This window comes from Rutilus rutilus (assembly GCF_951802725.1).
Source record: "Rutilus rutilus genome assembly, chromosome: 19".
Lineage (NCBI taxonomy): Eukaryota > Metazoa > Chordata > Actinopteri > Cypriniformes > Leuciscidae > Rutilus > Rutilus rutilus.
The window spans coordinates 29,518,266-29,541,435 of record NC_140232.1 but is presented as its reverse complement, the minus strand read 5'-3'; positions in this window follow the sequence as shown (position 1 = coordinate 29,541,435).

The window sequence follows — 23,170 nt, the reverse complement described above, 5'->3', positions numbered from 1 at the left end:
GACACTGATTGTGTTCCATCGATTTTCAGAGGGTGTATCAGACTGTTTGATACTGATTACAAGATGTATCTTATAGTGAGATATGAATGGTTCACTGAATTCCCTGGACATGTCGTGAAAGAGATTTTGATAAGAGAGAAGGAGATCAAAGAAGACAAAAAAAAAAACTTGGTCCTAATAAAGTAATATCGTAAATAGCTGTTTGTTCCTTTGCCAGCCGTTCTGGCAAGAAAAGGACAAGGTCCTGAATTAATAGATGAACCACTGAGGTGACAGTAATGAACTCTTAACTTAGGTTGTAAACGAGAGAAAATAGGGAGGTTTTTAAAGATCTACTTTTATTAGCCTCAGAGAATCAAATAGAGGTTTTAATCTAATACAGAGAGGCACACTTGAGCACAAAGGGAAGGCAGACACTTCTTTCTCTTTATATTAATTGCACAAAGGATTTGCATGTGCCCCCTCTGTTTTATATTCTACAGCTTGGGGCTTGTTTTCCTAATTTTTCTCCTGTGTGTATTAAAAAAAATCAACCTTGAAACCAAATATGTTGGTTCGCAATTAAAGAGAAACAATATGTGGTGATATTCTGTCTATTATTTTCAACAAACATTCAGGCTAATTGCTCTAGAGGTTTAAAAGCATTGCTGTTCACAGTAAAGGGAGAGTTTCCAAGAGCTCTTGTTAAGACTCGGAGAGAGGTTTGGTTTTGTGACGGCATATACAGTACGTTCATTGAAAATTTAGCCATGCATTCTTGGCTCAGACTCACATGCCTGAAACCTCCACAGAATTGGCACAAACTTTGAGAGACCGACATTAACAGTCTTTCTAATGCCGTGAGCCTGAGAAATGATTTGTGCGCAAAGAAACCACTCTATACTGTACATTACACTGGAAGTGAATCAACTTACTGTGCAGAATTTGATCACCTCAGAGAGCTAAGACTATAGCCTGTGTTGGGGAATGTTACATTTAACATTTTTACATTTAAAAGTGGCATTTTCAGTTTTATGCTAATGTTAACATGTAAAAATTGTATAGCCCTAACCCTATTCAACAATCAAAGTAAAGGTAGCTAATTATGTTACGTCTCTTTACATGAAAAAATAATAATGTAAAAATGGGACAAAGTGACACTGCAAAAAATGACTAAAGTAACATTCTAGCATAAATTTGTTGCTTTATCTTTTGAGTGACGTTTTATATTTGTATTTGAGTATTTGTATTCTTTCAAATGTAAAGGGTATATTTAAGGGTAGTTTAATAAAATGTAAGGTTTTTGCAGGCAACAATTTGTAAATATTTCATTATATTAGATGCTTCATTTGTTTTAGACCTGTGCAGCCAATCAGCATAAAACTATTTTATAAGTTTAGAATACTTGGAATATAGCACACATCCACTGTTATGGTATTTCTATGGTGCTTTTGAGTCATTTATAAGCTCTCTTCCCCATTCGGTGTATTTTATGTAAAAGAGCTACCAAGTGCATTATTGAAATTTCTTCTTTTGTCTTCCACAGGAGAAGACAGTCAAATGGAGTTGAAACAGCATAAAAGTGAGTAAATAATGACAGAATTTTCATTTTGGGGTGAACTATTCGTTTAAAACTTGATATGCCTGCACCCCCCTGAGGAGTGGAAAAGATGGAGCCGTTCTCTCATTGAAATGCATTTAGTTCGGCTCAGTAACGCAGAGGCAGCAGGCGGAAGAGCAGAGGAATAATTTACGCTCTGAAACAGACAGGCGGGCTCAGAGAGCCCAGATGAGTGGGGCGAATGTGAAGTCATTACATAGACTGCATCCCAACACACTTCACAAACAATACCAAGCCCAGGATTGCTGGACAGCCCCAAAAACCAATCAAATATGTCACAGAGTTCCTATTACGCATCTTCAGATTCTCACATCTCAGATCCTTTCCTTTTAAGGATTATAATGTAAGCAGCAGCTATGCACACAACCATCATTAAAAGATGCAATTTATTATTTACAAAGTGACATAATGAAGCAGACTGCATTTTAGCTGAGGCAGGGCAGGTTTTAAAAAGGTTGCTTGGATATATAAATGCATGCGGTGTCACGCTGCTTTTACTTCATGCAAGCCTATTACCCATAATTACCGTATTTCTGCTGACACGTTATTCCACCTGTAAATCCAATATGTTGCAATCACAATGCGGTTTCATAAAAAAAATACACTATACATGTATGTCGACGCCACTGTTCACCAGGCAAAGGGAAAAGATTGTACTGAGTTTGCAGTTGATTGATTGTGATGCAATAAAAAGACAGTGTTTCTAATTGTTTATACAGGCATGACTCGGCTGGTTGTTTTTTAATCAAAAACATAGTGTTGCACAATTAAAAAATATATGACTCTTAAGTCTCATAATATACACTGCAGCATCACCTCTTTTTTCAGTGCTTGAAACGGTTCGATAAAGGATTTAGTCTCTCTAGACCCCTCCTTTTATTGAGCTTACTCTGCTCTGATTAGTCAGGTGGCCCGTCTGTTGTGACTGGTCTACCGCTTACAGTGCATGTCGGAACGCACATTAGCATATCTGAATTTCAGCTCCAGAGCCTTCCTCAGCACTTGATACACAGTGATAAGAACATTAACAATGGTGTCTGTTTTACCGTATCAATTTGAACCCAAGTCCTTAACCTTTGGAAGTGCATGCAAAGCGCAGAAAACACAACAACACGAACTAAACTCTTCCAGGCCTCAGCTTACAACTACAGTGTTTGAGGGCGGGTCAAAGTAAATGTTGTTCACTGACAGGAAGTAAGCTTGAAATTACTGACGACTCGTTTCAGGCAGTTCAAAATCAGTTCTGCACTTTGACCAGTCCCTCCCGTTTACTGAAGTCAGACGGATCCCGGCCGTATCCAGATCAGATGGTGGACCTGCACCTGGACCCATTCACAACGCATCCATGAAGTGCCAGCCTCATCAGCCCTGTGAAGACCTCATCGACACGACAGCCATTGGCACTGATCCTCAACAAACTCGTCTCCATACCGGCGTGATGACTCCAACTTTTCAACCAGATGGAACTGGATAAATATTCTGAATGTTCTGATCCAATCTGACTTCTGACCTGTAATGCTGCCTGAATCATAATCATACACTGTTCGCTCGTTGGCCAGAGGAGAACTGGCCCCGACTGAGTCTGGTTTCTCCCAAGGTTTTTTTCTCCATTCTGTCACCTGATGGAGTTTTGGTTCCTTGCCACTGTTGCCTTGACTTTCGACTTGCTAGTTGGGGACATTTAATATTCAACAATAGTACTGATCTGCCTTACTTAAGGTGGACGATGACAAACAAACTTTGTTGTATTATTTTCATGTTATCACTGTGAAGCTGCTTTGATGCAATCTGTACTGTAAAAAGCGCTATATAAATAAAGGTGACTTGATCTTTGAAACTTTGCAGACTTTACATGAAATGTAAAATTAAAAAAACATAATGAGGCACTTTTAAGAGTTATCACAAAAACTGGAATAGCCAAACCTTTCAAATAGAAGAGGGTGTCCACATAAGTTAAACATGCCTCTTTTGAATTGCAGAAGATTGGCTGTTGATTACTCAAAAAATATATATATTCAGATCTAATTTGTATGAAAAACAAAAACCAACTCATGGCAACTGCATAAAAGTATAGCCCACTTTTGCTGGAAAACTGACTTGGCAACTCTAAGCACCTTTAAAAAATTGTGGGTATAAATACTTGGAAGTTTTCCACTAAAACACCTAAAATGAATTATATGACCTGTCACTAATGAAAAAGCCATGTTTTCTGGAATAAAAAGTTCTGATCTGTGTAGAGAGAAAGGGTGTAATTCTACTAGACTGTATAGCTGAGCACTCCTTATTTATTGGTAAACACTCCCGGACTCTAATTGACAGTTTAATGATGGACTGGCATTGCCTGCCTCACATTAAGCAAGTGTTAATTATTGCACACTTAAGCTGTCAGCACAAATGCCCTGAAGGTCTGTTCCTCACACAAAGCCATTTTATGACTTCAGAAGACTTATATAATGCAAGGGTAGGGAATACAGTTGGAATATGAAATATTATTTTGCTCCTTTAATGGTATTTTTTTATATATATTTTTTTTAGAGGTTGACGGCTCCTGGTCACTGCATGCTTTTATTATATGAAGAAGAGCAGCCTTGACATTCTCTAAAAGCCATACGGGTTTGTAATGAATGATATGATGGTGAGTAAATTACGTAAGATGAAGTAGATGATGAAACAACCTGTAGCTTTTTGTTTTTTTCAACCATCTGCTCATTTATGGCCTGATTGCCTGAAGGACTGAACATACTGAACTGTGTGGCAGAACAAAAATTATAAAACAAGCCTATGACTGATTTAGATATTCAGAATGTTCCATGTTTGGATCATATCATATCACTGATATTGAGCCAAATCTTTTACATCTGAGCAGCGATAAATGTAGCCAATATCTATGTCTTTGGTCTTTTGTGTTGTTTATTAAATGCATTGCAGGAGCGTGTTCTCTAAGCAACGGAGGCAGTGTCTCTTCAAAAAGATTTGGATGAGAAAATAATCCACAGTACAGAAATAAAACAAAACAAAAGTGGAGGAGATCAAAAAATGTATAAATCACTATTTTTTAAAAGGCAACTGTATCCAGCAGTAATGAATATTCAGCAGCATCTCTTTTGTCTCCTTTGAGCTCACTGTGAGCATCAATGTGAGAGCTGAACGCTACTAATTAAAAAGTAAACAGTTCGAGTTCTCCTATCTGGACAGCATTAAGTTCAGGTCACATTTCACCCCCAGAACCAAATGAGGAATACATAAGCATTTTGTATGAAGAAAATAATCTTGTAAATTTGTTTATTGCATTATTTTTCAGACAATTAGGTGCATTTGACCCCCAGTTCTCATTAGTGTAATGTGTCTGTTATTGTCTTTGTCATTATTTTTAATGAGGATTATAATATTATAATAGTCCTTTTTTTTTTTTACTGTTTTGCTATGTTTTATAATTCAATATTTTTTTATTAAAGGTAGTACAAATACTACAATGATATCAATACTTAATGATTTTTAATACTTAAATGATATTATTAATATAATTTCATATAATGTTATATATACACTAAGATATATAATTATATAAAGAAAATTATATTAATAATATAATATGATTATATTAAGAAAATATGTACATTTATTAAATTTTTTTATAATTTTCTTTCTGACATGAATCGTCGACACATTTTATTAATGAAGCACATTTACATTTATTTACATTTATTCACAAGTTAATAAAAAATATACATTTAAATACAAGTGTACATTTTTAAAGTATTCATATCTAAATTCAATGTAGTATTTATGCTGCCTTTAATAAAAAATACTGAATTATAAAACTGATAGCAAAACAGTAACATTGCACTAATGTGAACTGGGGGTCACAATGCAAAAATAATGCAACAAACAAATTTACAAGATTATTTTCTTTATGCAAAATGCTTATTTATTCCCTATTTGTTCCTGGGGTTGTCCATTCCTAATATAATAATCAAAATATAATTTATCTATTCTTTTCTGCTGATTTTTGGGATAAATATGACCACCTCTTGATGAGGTTCACCCAATGATCTGAAAAGAAAGTGACATAAATCCTAATAGCAGTGTGTTTTTAAATTTAATACAATTTTTAAAAAACATGTAAAAAACATGGGCTACACTTTATTAAATGATATGCTTCTTTACGTCAAACTGTGAGTTCGATGGTACATTGACGCTACTGTAACTGTTATTGGACATCAGTGTGTATGAGCTGGCAGCTGCCATAATAAAGCAGTTTGGATTGAAGTGTTTGCTTGGAAATACATTTTATGAACCTATTCCACAGGACAAGGGGGCGATACATTTTGGCACAAGGACTCAATATCTGTGGTCTGAAGTCAAAAGAAACGGTTTCCTCTGAGTCTGAAGTTCCATTTTCTGTGTAGCGCCAGTGCCAGGTGATACACATGGTTAGCCGAGATCACACATTGCGACCTCTACATCATTAGCATACACTAATTAGCGAGGAAAATAAACACGGCATCCTAATTATTCGGAGGAATGAGACACAAACAAAGGAAAGAACACTAATTACAGACCCGTCGTTATCAAATCTGTCTATTGGTTAGGGTCAAAGATGCTGCTATTTACAGAGAGCACAGCTTTCCTTTGTAGGTTATGCAATGATATTTTCCTGTCAACGAGGCTGTTTATCTATCAAGCAAACGTGTCTCTAAATTAGGCCATGACAGCTAAAATTTAGTTCAACTGTCAGCTTCTATTACTGAGACTCGTCCTTTGTATGTGATGTAAACAAGAGACAACCAGAGACATTCACAAAGAAACTTTTGACAGGCAGTGCCATTGCTTTTATAGCTGACTGACTTCACCAGGGACCACACTATATAGGAACATGAATCCAGTGCAATTCCCAGAGGAATATGAACATTCATAAAGTCATATGAACATTCTCCATTTTATTATGGTCGTCTGCACTGCAGTCCCTGGCAAACAAGCACACAAATCCCACACATGTGATTCCCTGACAGGTCCCAAGGGTCCGACACACTTTAAAGCTCACTGCGCTGTGCTATAAGGCCAGACACGATAGAAGCCGTGACAATCACTGAGAGGTTTTTTTTTCTCTATGTTGTGTTTTCTAATTACTACTGTTTTCCTCCAGACCCCGTGTTTAGGGTGGTGCGAAGTGTGTAGATCATTAGTTTCCTGCCAGCCGCCCGTCAACATGTCCTTCACGAACCACTGCGCCACTAAGAAGTCATTTACACCGGTTCTCCCCATATGGTTTCATCACTATTCCGGCAGTCTCCGCTGCCGCTCATAAAAACCCCGGGACTGTCAGCCTTTTTAAAAATGGCATTATCCAGCTTAATGATGCAGCACTTTAATAGCAGTGAAAAAAGAAAGAAAAAAAGTAATAAAGAGGCTGTGACTAGAATGCCTTCAATTCAACATAATAAAAATACTGTTTGTCATTCATGGGCATGTGCAACGCAGATCAGCAGAAAATCTGGATGGGATGCTTTGCACATGTTAGTGCACTGATAGAGATATAAGTACAGGCCTGGGCAAAGGTGCGGTTTTCATTAGATGACTACTGAGACTGATGGATGTGGAGGAGTCATGTGAGGAGGAGGAGGAGGAGGAGGAAGCAACGCCTTTACGTCGCTATGATTGGCTGATTACTCTGTCAGTGCGATGATGCCAATCATGTCCATAAACGCTCGTAAAATAAGGCCGAACGGATCGCACTAAACGCACTAAGTCCCCTAATCGGACACCGGTGCTTTTGAAAGTGTCTGAATTTCGTGAAGTGAAATTAAATAATGCATTAAACTCCCATCGGCGCTTTTTTGGAATTGCGCTCTTTAGTAAATCTGTTTTTTTGAGAATTTAAAAAATTTGTTATTAAAAAACAAGCAAACTACAGTGAGGAAGAAAACGTAGGAAAAAATCCAGGTCCAGGCACTCAGTGGATACAAAAAGTGATACAAAAGTCTTTATTAGAGGGCTAAAAAATTAAAAAACACCAACGCGTATAACACTGGCCTTCATCAGGGTGTTAGTGACAAACAAACAGGAGCAATACTTATACAGTGATTGATTTCAGGTGTGCCACTCTGGCACATGTAACACAACTCTTTGGCCACTAGAGGCAAAAGTTAGGTTCATACAAGTAACAGGCAAAATACAATAAAAAAGATCTCTTAGTGGAAAAACAACACTTCAAATATCTAATATTCTCCACACAATATATAAGATCAATACGTGTGAATAGGCTACAGTTACCTCTCATAACTCTAGTGTCATAGACAAGATGATTCAAAACAGCATTAACCAGAAATGGGTACTACATTCGACGACAACAACCTGTACCTATAGAGGCATAAAAAAAATCACAAAAAAGGTGAGAGATCAAAATCCTCATTAAGACCTGGATGTTTGGTGGCCCTCAGAGAATAGATCCAGTATGTCTCCCTTTGTTTGAGACGTCTAATTATGTCGTCTACCCCTGGCATCAAGGCGAATAGCTTCAATGCCCACTACTCTTAAGGTAGAATCCCTCCCATGATTAGCATCCATATAATGTTTAGCCATTGGATAATTGATATTACCAGTCCGGATGGCATACCGATGTTCAGCTAGCCTGTCTCTTAATCTCCTTTTGGTGAGGCCTATGTAAAAACAACCACAGGGACATTCCAAACGATAAACAACATGGGTAGTATTGCAATTTATAAAGCTGTTAACAGTGTAAGTCTTGTTATTAAAAACATCAACAAACATGTCAGTTTTAGTCATATTCTCACAATAATTACAATTACCACAAGGAAAGTTTCCCTTGGGTTGACGCAGCCAGCATTCACATTTAGGAGCAGGGAGGTAACTCTTAACTAATTTATCTTTAATTGTGGGGGCCCTCTTGAAGCTAATCCCAGGGGGTTCTGTGAATATTTCCCGTAAAGTCGGGTCACATTCAATAATGCTCCAGTTTTTTCTTATAATGTGTTTGATCTGAACAGCCTCCTTGCTGTAATGAGTGACAAAATAGGGTTTCTGAGTTGACACTTTTTTGGGTCTAGACTGGAGCAAGCTCTTCCTTTCAAGTGATTGGGCTCTATCATGAGCTTGAATCAAAGTTTGTGACCGATAACCTCTTTGTCGAAAACGCCGCTGCATATCCGTAGATTGATTTTGAAAATCCTGATCTGAATCACACATACGTCTTAGTCTCTGGATCTGTCCAAAGGGTATGTTATCAATAAGCCATGGAGGATGAAAGCTGTTTGCATGTAATAAGGTATTGCGATCAGTTGCCTTCCTGAAGATAGATGTATGCAAGAATCCCTCATTATCCTTTGAGATCCGTAGATCCAGAAAGTTTATGGCGTGTAAGTCATAGTCCAGACTAAATTTGAGGTTCTCATTCAGGCTGTTGACATAGGCATGAAAGTCTACAAGTTCATTTTCTGACCCTGAAAAAATAAGGATCACATCATCAATATATCTGCCCCACCACAAGACTTTATCTTTAAAAGGGTTACTTTGGGAAAATATATAACGCTCCTCCCACAAGCCTAAAAACAGATTGGCATAATTGGGAGCAAAGCACGCACCCATTGCAGTCCCCTTTTCTTGTCTATATAATTTATCTTGAAAGAGAAAGATGTTATTCTTTAAAGTCCACTCAGTAAGTTGCACTAAGAAGTCACTGGGAGGCATCAAATATTCAGGTCTAGATGAGAGATAATGTTTTAAAGCCTCTAGACCAGGGGTGTCCAATCCTGCTCCTGGCGATCGACTGTCCTGCACAGTTCATCTCCAACCCTAATCAAACACACCTGCCTTTAATTTTCAAGTGATCCTGACGTGCTCTGAAGACCTTAATTGGTTGCTTCAGGTGTGTTTGATTAGGGTTGGAGATGAACTGTGCAGGACAGTCGATCGCCAGGAGCAGGATTGGGCACCCCTGCTCTAGACCCTCATCATGTACAATGTTGCTATATAAAGACTCCACATCCATCGTGGCCATAATGCAAGAGCCTATGTTACCTATTTGCTCAATTTTCTTCAAAACCTGTGTGGTATCTTGAATATACGAAGGCAAATCCGCAACAAATGGCTTGATGAAATAATCCACAAACTTGGAGGCAGGTTCTGTTATTGAGTCATTCCCACTGATAATCGGTCTACCAGGTGGATTTTCCAGATCCTTGTGGACTTTGGGAAGCATATAAAAAGAAGAATAACGTGGATGTTGACAGAACAAAAACTCATATTCTTTCTTAGTAATCCAGTGAGGAAGTATTTGAACACCCTGCTATTTTGCAAGTTCTCCCACTTAGAAATCATGGAGGGGTCTGAAATTGTCATCGTAGGTGCATGTCCACTGTGAGAGACATAATCTAAAAAAAAAATCCAGAAATCACAATGTATGATTTTTTAACTATTTATTTGTATGATACAGCTGCAAATAAGTATTTGAACACCTGAGAAAATCAATGTTAATATTTGGTACAGTAGCCTTTGTTTGCAGTTACAGAGGTCAAACGTTTCCTGTAGTTTTTCACCAGGTTTGCACACACTGCAGAGGGATTTTGGCCCACTCCTCCACACAGATCTTCTCTAGATCAGTCAGGTTTCTGGGCTGTCGCTGAGAAACACGGAGTTTGAGCTCCCTCCAAAGATTATCTATTGGGTTTAGGTCTGGAGACTGGCTAGGCCACGCCAGAACCTTGATATGCTTCTTACAGAGCCACTCCTTGGTTATCCTGGCTGTGTGCTTCGGGTCATTGTCATGTTGGAAGACCCAGCCTCGACCCATCTTCAATGCTCTAACTGAGGGAAGTTCCCCAAAATCTCGCAATACATGGTCCCGGTCATCCTCTCCTTAATACAGTGCAGTCGCCCTGTCCCATGTGCAGAAAAACACCCCCAAAGCATGATGCTACCACCCCCATGCTTCACAGTAGGGATGGTGTTCTTGGGATGGTACTCATCATTCTTCTTCCTCCAAACACGTTTAGTGGAATTATGACCAAAAAGTTCTATTTTGGTCTCATCTGACCACATGACTTTCTCCCATGACTCCTCTGGATCATCCAAATGGTCATTGGCAAACTTTAGACGGGCCTTGACATGTGCTGGTTTAAGCAGGGGAACCTTCCGTGCCATGCATGATTTCAAACCATGACGTCTTAGTGTATTACCAACAGTAACCTTGGAAACGGTGGTCCCAGCTCTTTTCAGGTCATTGACCAGCTCCTCCCGTGTAGTTCTGGGCTGATTTCCCACCTTTCTTAGGATCATTGAGACCCCACGAGGTGAGATCTTGCATGGAGCCCCAGTCCGAGGGAGATTGACAGTCATGTTTAGCTTCTTCCATTTTCTAATGATTGCTCCAACAGTGGACCTTTTTTCACCAAGCTGCTTGGCAATTTCCCCGTAGCCCTTTCCAGCCTTGTGGAGGTGTACAATTTTGTCTCTAGTGTCTTTGGACAGCTCTTTGGTCTTGGCCATGTTAGTAGTTGGATTCTTACTGATTGTATGGGGTGGACAGGTGTCTTTATGCAGCTAACGACCTCAAACAGGTGCATCTAATTTAGGATAATAAATGGAGTGGAGGTGGACATTTTAAAGGCAGACTAACAGGTCTTTGAGGGTCAGAATTCTAGCTGATAGACAGGTGTTCAAATACTTATTTGCAGCTGTATCATACAAATAAATAGTTAAAAAATCATATATTGTGATTTCTGTTTTTTTTTTTTTTTGATTATGTCTCTCACAGTGGACATGCACCTACGATGACAATTTCAGACCCCTCCATGATTTCCAAGTGGGAGAACTTGCAAAATAGCAGGGTGTTCAAATACTTATTTTCCTCACTGTATAAGCCCTGGTGAGAAAAAGTATCGCAAAAGTAATGTAACGTATTACCCTTCAAAAAAAGTAACTACACAATTAGTTACTTTTTAGGGAGTAACACAATATTGTAATGCATTACTTTTAAAAGCAAATTTCTCCAACACTTAATATATAAAGGTGACTATTAGTAATAATGAGTAAAAGTCAAGAAGTAACAATTAAAAGACACATGATATATATACACTGCATATATATATTTTTTTAAATATTTTCTGTAAGACTGCTTTGGAACAATTTGTATTGTTAAAAGCGCTATCCACCTTCATTTTGTTTTAATCCAGAAGTAAGCTATTTGTATTTCTAGAAGAAGAGTGTTTATGATTATGATAATAAATGTAAATAATATGAAAACAAGTACCAGTTTACAGCTTCAAGCAGTATAACAGATAGAAAAGGCTAAAAGATCTGGAAACGTGTGACACTGTTTAAAAATGGCAGCGGCAATGCACTCCTTCGTTAAAAATAAGGTGTATACAAAATAAATTGAAATTGAAACTTGTTTTTATAAAGTTTGTGTTGATACAAGCACGCAAAGCTACAGTTTCTGTATCCCGTTAACTGTTAAAAAAATTGTGAAATTACTTTAGATTAACTCAAATCCAGAGACTTTGCCTTCTTACTTCAGAAGCCTGTACTAACTCTCTAAGACAAGCAAGGTGAATTATTAGTATGTGCCGTTGATAGTTTTGGCTTTCAGTTGTACTGCTGTATTGAAGTATGACTCCCTTTGGATATATAGGTACTAAGTGAGGCCAAACTGAAATTTGGCAACTTTATCATGCACAAGCCATATTTGCTTTGGCATGCCTATGATCCCAAAATAATGTGAAGTCCTAAGGTGAAACTAACATTTTGGAACTTGTATAATTAATACAGAATAATGATGGACTGGATCATTCTTAACAAGTTTTGAGTCATGCTGGCACACATAGAGGTATTAGTCTAATGATTCAGACTGTTCTGTACACTTTGTACCCCGGGGGAAATGCCGTCGACTTGACATGTAGACAAAGTGCAAGAAACAATGGGCGTCATCATCCTGCAGGCGTGCCCTGTTTCGAGTCCGGGCCTGAGCTGTTCAGAACTAACCAACAGAGAGAGAACTAAAGAAAACTAGTCCCCTAAGGACATTTCAAATCAGGATAACGACTATAGTCAATGTAGAATTACAACCCCAATACAGTTTTATTCATTCAACATGATGGTTGACACAAAGAGGTTTTACATGGCAAGGTCTGAATTTAACTCATTTTGATTTTGAGTGCTTAAAGGGGCTAAATGGAGAATTCAGAAACCTTTGTTATTAGCAACACAGGTGGCCTTAAAGTACACTGCAGCCAACAACTCACTGCTCGTGCTCGCGCTCATGCAGACGTGCACACGTATAGCATGCAGAAGACTGAACGTCTTTCAATGCCCCGATATTCTCTCGGGTACGTTTTTTTTTAGTTCTTTGCTTATACTGTTAACAAACATCCAGATGCCATCCACACTGCTGAGAGCGACGTTTAGATGAATATGTTAATATGTGCTGTGTGCTTTCCTCTCAATAACAAAATAAACACACAACAAAAGTTAAAGTGGTAAGAAAGCATCTGATCATAGCAATGTGGATATGTTTGCACAAGCTCTCCAATTCACCGGCATCATGTCGACAGATGAGGAAATAAAAAAATTACACTGTTATGATATTATCAAATATTAGTTTTTCTCTATTCAAAGGAAATTACAAATGAATGTGCATATAAGGTGTATATATGTATATGTGTATATATATATATATATATATATATATATATATATATATATATATATATATATATATATATATATGTGTGTGTGTATGTGTGTATATATATATTGATATATATAGATATATAATCATCTGTGTAAAAATGAAAGAAAAAAAAAGTCTTGATTTGAATAAAAATCATGTTAATATAAAGGAACAAAAAATGCCCACGGCTGGCTATAGTGATATAGTGTAAATGCAGGGACAATAGTGATATGGTAACATTTGTCACTATGTTTTTGAGCAAGATATTTTTAATTAGTTATTTAAAATAACCATGACAGCAAATGGTCAACAAGTTTTCAGTATTTAATCACTTTGGCATTTCCTTGGGGTGATTGCGCCTTTAAGTGACATTTATTCGTCTGAGATATATAAACCCATATCTTTACATTTCAGTACTCATTTCTTTACTCTGGTCTGCTCTGTATATGTCAGATGATGTCAGTATATAGTTGTGCAGGTATTAAAGCAAAAACAAGCCCTTTTTTCTTAGAATTCTTAGTTCTTAGAATAGGTTCTGTATAATGCTAGCAGTATTAGGAAATGCTTTTAAGAGTCTGCCTTGACAACGTGATATGTCACATTAAACGTATTGCAGAAGCCAGTAACTCAAGAGTAATGTGCAAGAACCACATTATTGTAATTCTCTCTTCCTCCATTTATGTGTGTGTGTGTGTGTGTGTGTGTGTGTGTGTGTGTGTGTGTGTGTGTGTGTGTGTGTGTGTGTGTGTGTGTGTGTACATAATGCAGGCACTTTGTTATAGGTGTGACATCAAACAGGGTTGTGAGTGCTAATTTGCACCCCAAACGTGACAAACAGAAAAAAAACTGTGAACTATAAAACACAAGCAAAGTCTTTGTTCTTGACTTCTTTTTTAACACACAGCAATCAGCGTTTCTCTCATTAAGGAAAACATCACCTTCCCTCCCACGTCACAGTTTTAAAGTTCCAACATTCACCGGTAATCTTTTATTCATATGTATATTCCAATTTCTGTTACTGCCAGTTGCTTTTTTTAAAAACATGTTGCAAAAACAGCATATGCTTGTAATATGCTTGCCTAATGTCATATGTCATATGCCTAAGTCAGGTGTCATATGAAACACCAAGTCCAAGTGAACCCTTTTATATATTTATGTATTTAATTAAAATATTTTATTGTGACTTCTAGGTCAGTACATTTTTATTATATACTGTTACATAGCAATTATTTCCATAAACTCATAAACATCTTTATATAGAAAAAAAGAGGTATTGACTAAATACATTTTAGCATGCATCATTATATATTTATATATTATATATTTATTTTATATACATAAAACATGCAATGCCAGTTTATAGTTTATATGGAGTGATAAGAAGCACAACTGTTTCCAACAATGATAATAAATCAGCATATTAGAATGATTTCTGAAGGTTCATGTGAGTAATGATGCTGAAAATTCAGCTTTGCATCACTTAAATAAATTATATTTTAAAGTATATTAAAATAGAAAACCGTTTATAAAGTTGTAATTGAATAATATTACAGTTTTTTTCTGTATTTTTGATCAAATAAATGCAGGCTTGATGAGCATGAGAGACTTCTTTCAAAAACATTAAAAATGGTAATGTTTCCAAACTTTTGACCAGTACTGTATGTGTGTGTGTGTATATATATAAATATAAGAACTGAGTGAATCAGACGGGAAGTAGCTGAGAAGAAAGTAGAAGTAATCAATAGTGCTATTTAGAAGAATCACAGAACCATTAGGTTTTGTATTTGCACTGGCAGTTAAAAGCACTGAGCACAATCAAAAAGCACGGCTCGACATTAAACTTGTCCAGGTTGGCTACTTATTTGATTACTGATCATTTACTTGCATGAAAACTCGCTGAAAGTGACCTGTCCCGAAGCATTTTAGCAATACTGATTCAGTGCCAACATTTTTTTGCAAAATGGGATGAGGCACTGAGAATATCAAGTCTGCATCAAAGTCAACTTGAATTTTAGCGATACAACCCTACTTGTAGGTCAAATGTACCTGGTCAGAATTGAGGCATGAAGTCAAGGACCTGACGATTGGGACGGACGACAGGAAGGGTCTCATTCCATCTCTGTCCCTGTCTCTCTCTTACAGGTGCTGGCCTCCTGGGCCCCAGTTTTAGGCATGGAACATCACTGTCACTTAACGGTCCGTAGCCGGCTGGGGGATGACAGGCGTGAGTAACACATTATTTTTTTTTACTGACTTTAATATATAGTGACATGCGGCGCCCACATTCACTCAATCAGAAACATAGACATCTGAATGCCCATCTGAAAATAAAAACGCACATATACATTCTATTTAGGTACAGACAAATATTTGCAAACATCTGATGGACACACGTATGTCATATCTGACTGGTCTTCTCATATCTGCATAATGCCAGTGTGTGTGTGTGTTTTATAGGCGTTTTATTAAATGATCTGATTTATCTAATAAACTAAAATGATTATCCCAGCCAATAGAAATTCTGTCGTTATTTACTCACCCTCATGTTTTTCAAACACATATAACTTACTTTCTACTGCTTATCGTTTTCCCCCATGCATGAATAGTTCATTCAAATTTCAAGCTGCAAAATGGATGCTAACACAGGCAATTTTACTTCCCAAGTCTTCTCAAATAAGTGTCCGTGACCAGATCCTTGAGTGAGTCAAAGAGTTCGAACTCTAGAGGCCATACATCTGGTGAATTCATGAATCTGTGTTTAACATATGGTTTTTACTGATATCGGGTCAGTTTTATAATGTAGGTACAGTTTTAATTTGATAATAAACATGCATGTTAAGGGGACAGTGACCTAAATAGCCATGTCCTGCCTAAAAACACATAAAATAAGTAGGTTCAAGTGTTCAGATTAATAAAAGAACACAATAAAAGGTGTCTGTATACGTATGCTTGGGTAGAGATCTTGTTGCATTTACACCATTTTGACCAGCATGTACCGTCAGCATGTCTGGTTATGTGTGTTCGAATCAGTGAATCATTTTGCAAAGCAATTGGTCGCTAATCTGAGCATCTGCACTAGCCTGTCATTGGCTTAACCAATGGTGTGAGTTAGTTTGACCAATGGAGAATTCGGGGAAACCTCTTTGAAACCATTATTTTGAAACCAGTCTGATACAAGTTTATAAGCTTGGCTGAGCAAAACAGATCATTTCATATATGATCTTGGATGAAATTCAGCCCTCTGTATTTATCAGTTTTGGCTCATTATAGCTTTGTTTGTTTTGTAGAGTGTTTCATATTCTCTGTCAGAGAAAGGGGTAAGTGCTGTAGTCGAATAATGGAGGACCAGAAATGTCTCATGTGTTTAATTTCCCAATGAATGCAAATTAATGAGCAAATAAACCCATGCATAAATAATTGAGATACATAAATGACCAGCGCAGCAGCCTCTGCGGCACAACAGTGTCTCATTAAGAGTTTATAACAATGATACAATGAGAAAGAAAGAGAGAGAGAGAGACCCTGGCAACGGTGTGGTAAAAAGGACTCGTCAGGCCCATCTCTTAATGTAATGGATGGTAATGACAGTGCTTATGTTGCCCGAATGTACATTGACCGTTAACACAGAGCAGGGCCACCGGCACTGTCAAGCATAATTAAAAATGTGTGTGTATGTTTGCAAAGAGAAAAGAAAGAGTGATTGTGTGGATGTGTGCACTGTCCATGTGTCTGTGGGGGAATAGAAAGAAAGCTTATTACCCATCTGCCATCCAATTTCAATCTCTTTAAAACAAATGAAACATTCACAAGACCAGGGACTTTTCATTATCTCTATCCTTGGCCCTAAAAGGAGCCTTTTTACTGCCACTGACTAAACACCAGCAGAAGAGGAAGTGGAGGCGAAATGAGAGGAAATGAAGAGCGAGAGGCAAGAGAAATCTGAACTTGGCAAATGGCATTTACATAGCCTTTACCATGCAGGTCACACCGCCAAAGCAGAGCAAATCAGCTCGTAAATGAGGCGAATTAAACAAAAAACCTGTTGCTAAGCGGAACGGTTTGGATCACAGAACGTTCCACGTGATCTCTGAATCATGAAGATGCAGTAACTCGTTCTCATGTTTGAAACATCATTCTTAAGGTGCCTTGTCGTCTTAAAAAGGACATGCTGAGATCCGACAGCACTGAGCAGCGCAGTTAGTGAGCCATGGCGTGCTGTTGCTCGATCTCTTGTGGATTGTAGCATTAGCATGCTGTGGGCTCCTTACAAAATTCCTGTCCTGAGGTCACATCTAAATGGAAGAGATTTGAGAAGAGGAGTCTGGGTCACGGAGAAGGTCGTCGCCATTAATCATGCCACAGTCTTTTTACCGCCAGTCCCAGATAGCATCATTGATTGAGGCCAGTGATTAATTCCTCGGTAAAGCAGGTGGAACTTGTGAAATCACATCTTTAATTTGTTTCTAATCACTGCCTGGATGGTCACATGGCAACCAGGACTCATGAGAAAGGATGAATGTCTTCCTTGTGATAAGCTGTGTTCTGCTTCATAGGGTCCCTGAGCAGTGTTCAAGGTTTCCTACAAGCCAATCAGGAGATGTCTAGTTTCACTTGATTTGTGTGTTATTTAGGCTGCAACTGAAATCGCATACTTATACTGTATAGTAGGCGAAAAACGATGAGACAAGAGTGGCATGTCCGAATTCACAGTCCTCATAAAAGAGTAGGCAAAAAGAAGCCAAATGACCTACTTCTTCTGGCGGGATTCTGAAGTGTGCCTACGATGGACACTTTACTATCCCATGAGGCCACAGGAGAGGATTTGTGAACGGCAGTGAAGCGACACAACTGATGCTGGTAGGACACATGATAATGAAAACATGCAGTACATCTTGTTTGCATTCATACTATACAGAACATACTTTTTTAGCTCTCGCAAAGTACCTCTAAAATAGCTCTAAAATAAGTACCTATTCAAGAGAAAATTCGATTTTGGATGCAGCCACTGTCTGTTCACCAACCGATTTGTTCAACAGCACTGATTCATTCAGGAACAATACAAGCAAATTGCCTTTATGAGAGAGATATTAGCTGTGTCCCAATTCAGAGGCTGCATCCTTCGAAGGCCATGAAGGTCAGACTGAGCGTTGTTAAATGGGACGGTCTAGCCTACAGAGGACTGTTCTTGTCGCCTATCAACTCTGACAGCTTCTGTTGAAAAGTGTGTGACTGTAACGTTAATACTCGACTTTTTTGAAAGTTATATTAAACTGTGTGAAAACAAAACGGGGTTCACAAACTGTCTGAATACGTTCACCATTGTCCATTTCTGTATATAATAAAGAGTATAAACTATGTAATTGCATCTTAGTAAGATATAAGTCAACATTTGAACTGCTTTAAAGTTTTTATTTATATCATTAGATATTTGAGTAAGGTGAAACCTATACTTACTCATGTTTAAAAGTGTAATTTGACAATTTCTCTCCCAAAAAAATCCTATTGTCACTGGCACGCAATGAATTCTAGGGTAGACAAGGCTACGAAGGTCCACCTTTTTTAATCCTTCATTGCCCAGGAAACGAGGGACCCATTTGGAGGCCGCATTTGAAGTATTTGTTTTTCGCCTACTATATAGTAGGGAAGAATGCGATTTTGGATGCAGCCTCTGATTCATTCAGGACATTCACGTACAAGTAATCAATTTCAAAATCTGCGAGCCTTCCGATTCATTAGCCGTATTTGGTAAACAACTAGAATAACAACATGCAGTAATTGGTGAAACAATTTGCACTACAAACCAGTTTTATTATTATTACTATGATAAATCAAAATAAAATGATAACAAACTACATCAAGCTGCATAACGGACTGTTTTTGACACCGGAAGCCTTGCATATTCAAGTTGCAATGTTTAATTTTATGTATGCGTCTTAACTGTTATGTAACCAGTTGTCATTTAGGGGTTTAGCCACATTTCATGTAGTAGCCTAATGAGCGCACTGACTGATGGGTACATTTCCCTCTTTCATATCCTGTTACTTTCGATACACTTGTTCCATATGCCGTTTGCTGTGTCTTTCAGACTGAGCATTAAAACTCCCTTGGAATCTCACTAGACCGAATAGCATCTGAAGTCCACTTCGCAGGGCATTCTCAGGTGATTGAAACGCACTCCAACATAACCTCTACTTGTTTTCTGCATCTCTCAGCTTTCCCTTTGAATGAACTCTCTCTCGCGTCACATCTAAATACGCAAGACCTGAAAAAAGGATCAGAAATGCCAGTCAAGCGGTGTAATTTTCTAGACGCAGAACGAACTGTTGATCTGATTACAAGTGGGATTTTAACAAGTGAAAATAATGAATGATTTGTTTGTTTGTTCTAACCCCTCTGTGACTGCAGTTCCCCATAGACAAGCGGCCAGTCATCTTCAATGTCCTTCTTTTAAGACAGAACACGGAAAATGTCTAAATATGCACTAATATGAAATCTCATGCTATTTAAATTATTCATGAGTTGAGAGGCAAACTAACCTGACACACTTCTTCCATTCTCCAAACTCTCTTTAGAGAGAAAGTGGAGTAAATTGGGTTGTTCGAAGAAAAGACAAAGATGTGATACAGTATAAAAATTTAATATATGGTGAATACACTGCAGTTTAATTTCAGAACATTAAATTGTCCCTTACTGGTTCGTGACACAAAAATGTGGTGCATATCTGTTCTGATGGGGTACAAATTAAATGCAACTATATAATACATAGTTAGGATTGCAGAATAAATCAAAAGGCTTTTAAAAGGGAAGCAAAAAACACTACTCATATCTTTTGTTGTAACAAAAGATAACCTAACTCTAACCTCCAGACCTTTAAATCTCAACTTCTCTATTTCTCCTCTCTATTTCTCTGTCTTCCACTTTTTATTTTTTTATGTTACATGCTTAAAACGGATGTTTTCTTTGATTATATAACTTCTCATGTTAATTATTTGTAGTTATTGGTTGTCTCCATCTGCTCTCCTGCTTGTTTGATTGTTATAATAAGCAGATCTCTAATCTCTTTGTCTGTCAACTGTTTGTATTATTTTTGTGAAGCGACCTTGGGTTCTTGAAAGGCGCTATAAAAAATAAATATATTATTATTATTATTATTATTATTGTGGATGTCAGAACACTGTAAACAAAGTTTCTGCCTTAAACATCCAAATCGATTGTACTTAAAAATTTAAGTCATTTCAACTTAAACGGTTTGTTCACCCAAAAATGAAATTTATCCCATACTCACCCTCAAGCCATAGGTGTATGACTTTCTTCTTTCAGCCAATTGGCAATTGGAGTTATATTAATACAAAATAATCCATACAGCTCCGGGGGGTTAATAAAGGCCTTCTGAAGCGAAGCAAAGCATTTTTGCAAGAAAAATATCCATATTTACAACTTTATTAAATCACTGGCTTTAAATTTAAAGTCACGCGGATGGACGTTACCGGAAGCTAGTTTGGCTGAAAGAAGAAAGTCATATACACCCATGGCTTGAGGGTGAGTAAATTATAGAATCATTTTCATTTGTGGGTGAACTAACCCTTTAAATTATTAAACTGACTTCAAAATGAGTTGAATCTTGTGTAACTTCTAAACAAGTTGCGTAGCTTATTTTGATGAGTTAAAGCAAAGTAAAAACACATCTTGTCATAACTGATTGATCATATGATTTTTTTATTTATTTTTTACAGTGAAGGTATTCAACTGAGGTGTAATTCATTCTAATTTGAAGCTATGACAACATCTGCCAGTTGTTGTCTATATGTAAAATCTTCAAAACAGTCTGCAAGATTTAAACCCTTTAAAACCTACACTGAATGTTTTATTAAGACTTCTGAATGCATTATTATAGTACAGTATTAAGGCTTTCCAAGGAACAAGATAGAAAATGCCTAAATGTATTCATTTGAAATGATTTGCAGATGTGTCAATCCAGCTTTAAATGTGTATTTTAGCTAGGGTTTACATCACCACCCAGATCTTTTAATAAATAAAACCCCCTGTGTTATGAATACATATTAGAGTGACACTACTGACATTTAGATCCAGTGTGATTATTCAGATCGGGGATAAAGAGCCAAAGCCCCCCACCCCCCCACAACCGTTAGTTCAGGAAGGAAGAGCCCACCACAACGCAGTCTGCTGCTAATGAGCCAATTATCTCTGCACTGCAACACAGGAAGTCGTGGCCGTAAAAGAGTGACTTCTTTTTTATTCATCATTTTTACAAGAGCATGTCAGCCAGCTCTCTGACACTGAAAATGTTAGACGGGTATAAGGGCTTATTAGACAAGCCTAGTTTTTAATGCTTTTATATTACTTCTATACCAACGCATATTAATATTAATTTATTAAACTTCGTGACCTTATAAGTTTTCATGGGTTTCACAACCTAAAAGATGGGAAATGCAGTAAAGTTGGGTCATTTATCACTCATATTTGTGATGATGGCGACATGGCGTTATGACTTATGTTACGCTGCTGTGATGCTGCTCACATTATGACTGTCTGACAGTGCCATCTGGTGGATAGCAAATGTTTAAATAAATAAACTTTCATTTATGGGCCAGTGGAGAGCCTGTAAGAATTTATTTTTGTCTTTCACAGTTATAGCCTTCCAATAATTGAGTGGTTCAGTGCCTGTAAAACTGGTAGAGAGATGTATATGCCCCAGAGGGAACATCCAAGAGATACTTCTCCCAGATTCTCTACTGCATTTAATTTTGTGATGGCTCACTATAACCTTTACTGTACTATCAATCACATTGGTATAACTGTCCTGATATACCAAAAGGACAGTTTCCATTACAGCCAGGCCGAATATCTTCTGATGTCCCACGATTTGCTTTTGAATGAATAATATGCATTTCTTCTTAGAAAAAATATCAAAACATAATTTTAACCATTTCACTTTTAACTATGTACACATGTCACTTATGTTTTTCCAGAGTGTTTGTCTTCATTTTGACAGTTGTGTTCTATATTGTGTACTTTAAAACATAACCAGGTCTAGTATCTCCCAGAGATACTAATCTGGGAGTAGTATCTCTTTTTGTGAAGTGTGAATATATTTTTAATATATTTATGGGCCTAGCACATATTTGTGTTTAGTTTTTAACTGTTCATTTTTTTTCTTCTGAATTTCTCAAATTACTTTTTAGTTTCCCCTCAAATGCATTTATAAAACTGTAAAGGAAAGCATGCTTTGCTCTTTTTTTAAGAGCCTAAAAATCAAGTCAAGTCACCTTTATTTATATATAGTGCTTCTTACAAGATTGTTTCAAAGCAGCTTTACAGTGACAACAGGAAAATAATGCAGCAAAGTTAGTTTTTGCTGTACAGAAGCTATAGAAGAAAACAGTGTCATTGTCCAGCTTAAAGGTGCTATATATGTAACTTTTTCACTCTACTAAAGCATAAAAATACCATAATATGTTTGCAGATATTTAGGAAACATGCTGAGATCACATACTCATTTCTCTGAAAAGTACTTCTACAGCGAGTTATTTTACTTTGAAACGCGAGTTCCGTGTTGGAGTGTCTGTTTTTGTTTTTGTTTGTGTAATCTCGCCCACTGCCAGTTCACCCAATAGTATTTCGACAGCCCAGGATGCCAGTTGGCAGGAAACACAGCGTAGGCCTATTGTAGCTATTGCAGCAAACAAACTGGGTCAGAGATTGCAGATTCTACCCAACCTAAAAAGCCTCGGCATCCATCTAAAAATCTCTATGAACGAGAGCATATTAAAATGCGGATAAATCAACTCATTAACTTGCAGTCTTGTAAATCTCCTCGGCTTTCGTTGTCAATTTCGCTCGTTAGCCCATGATTTACTCACCTT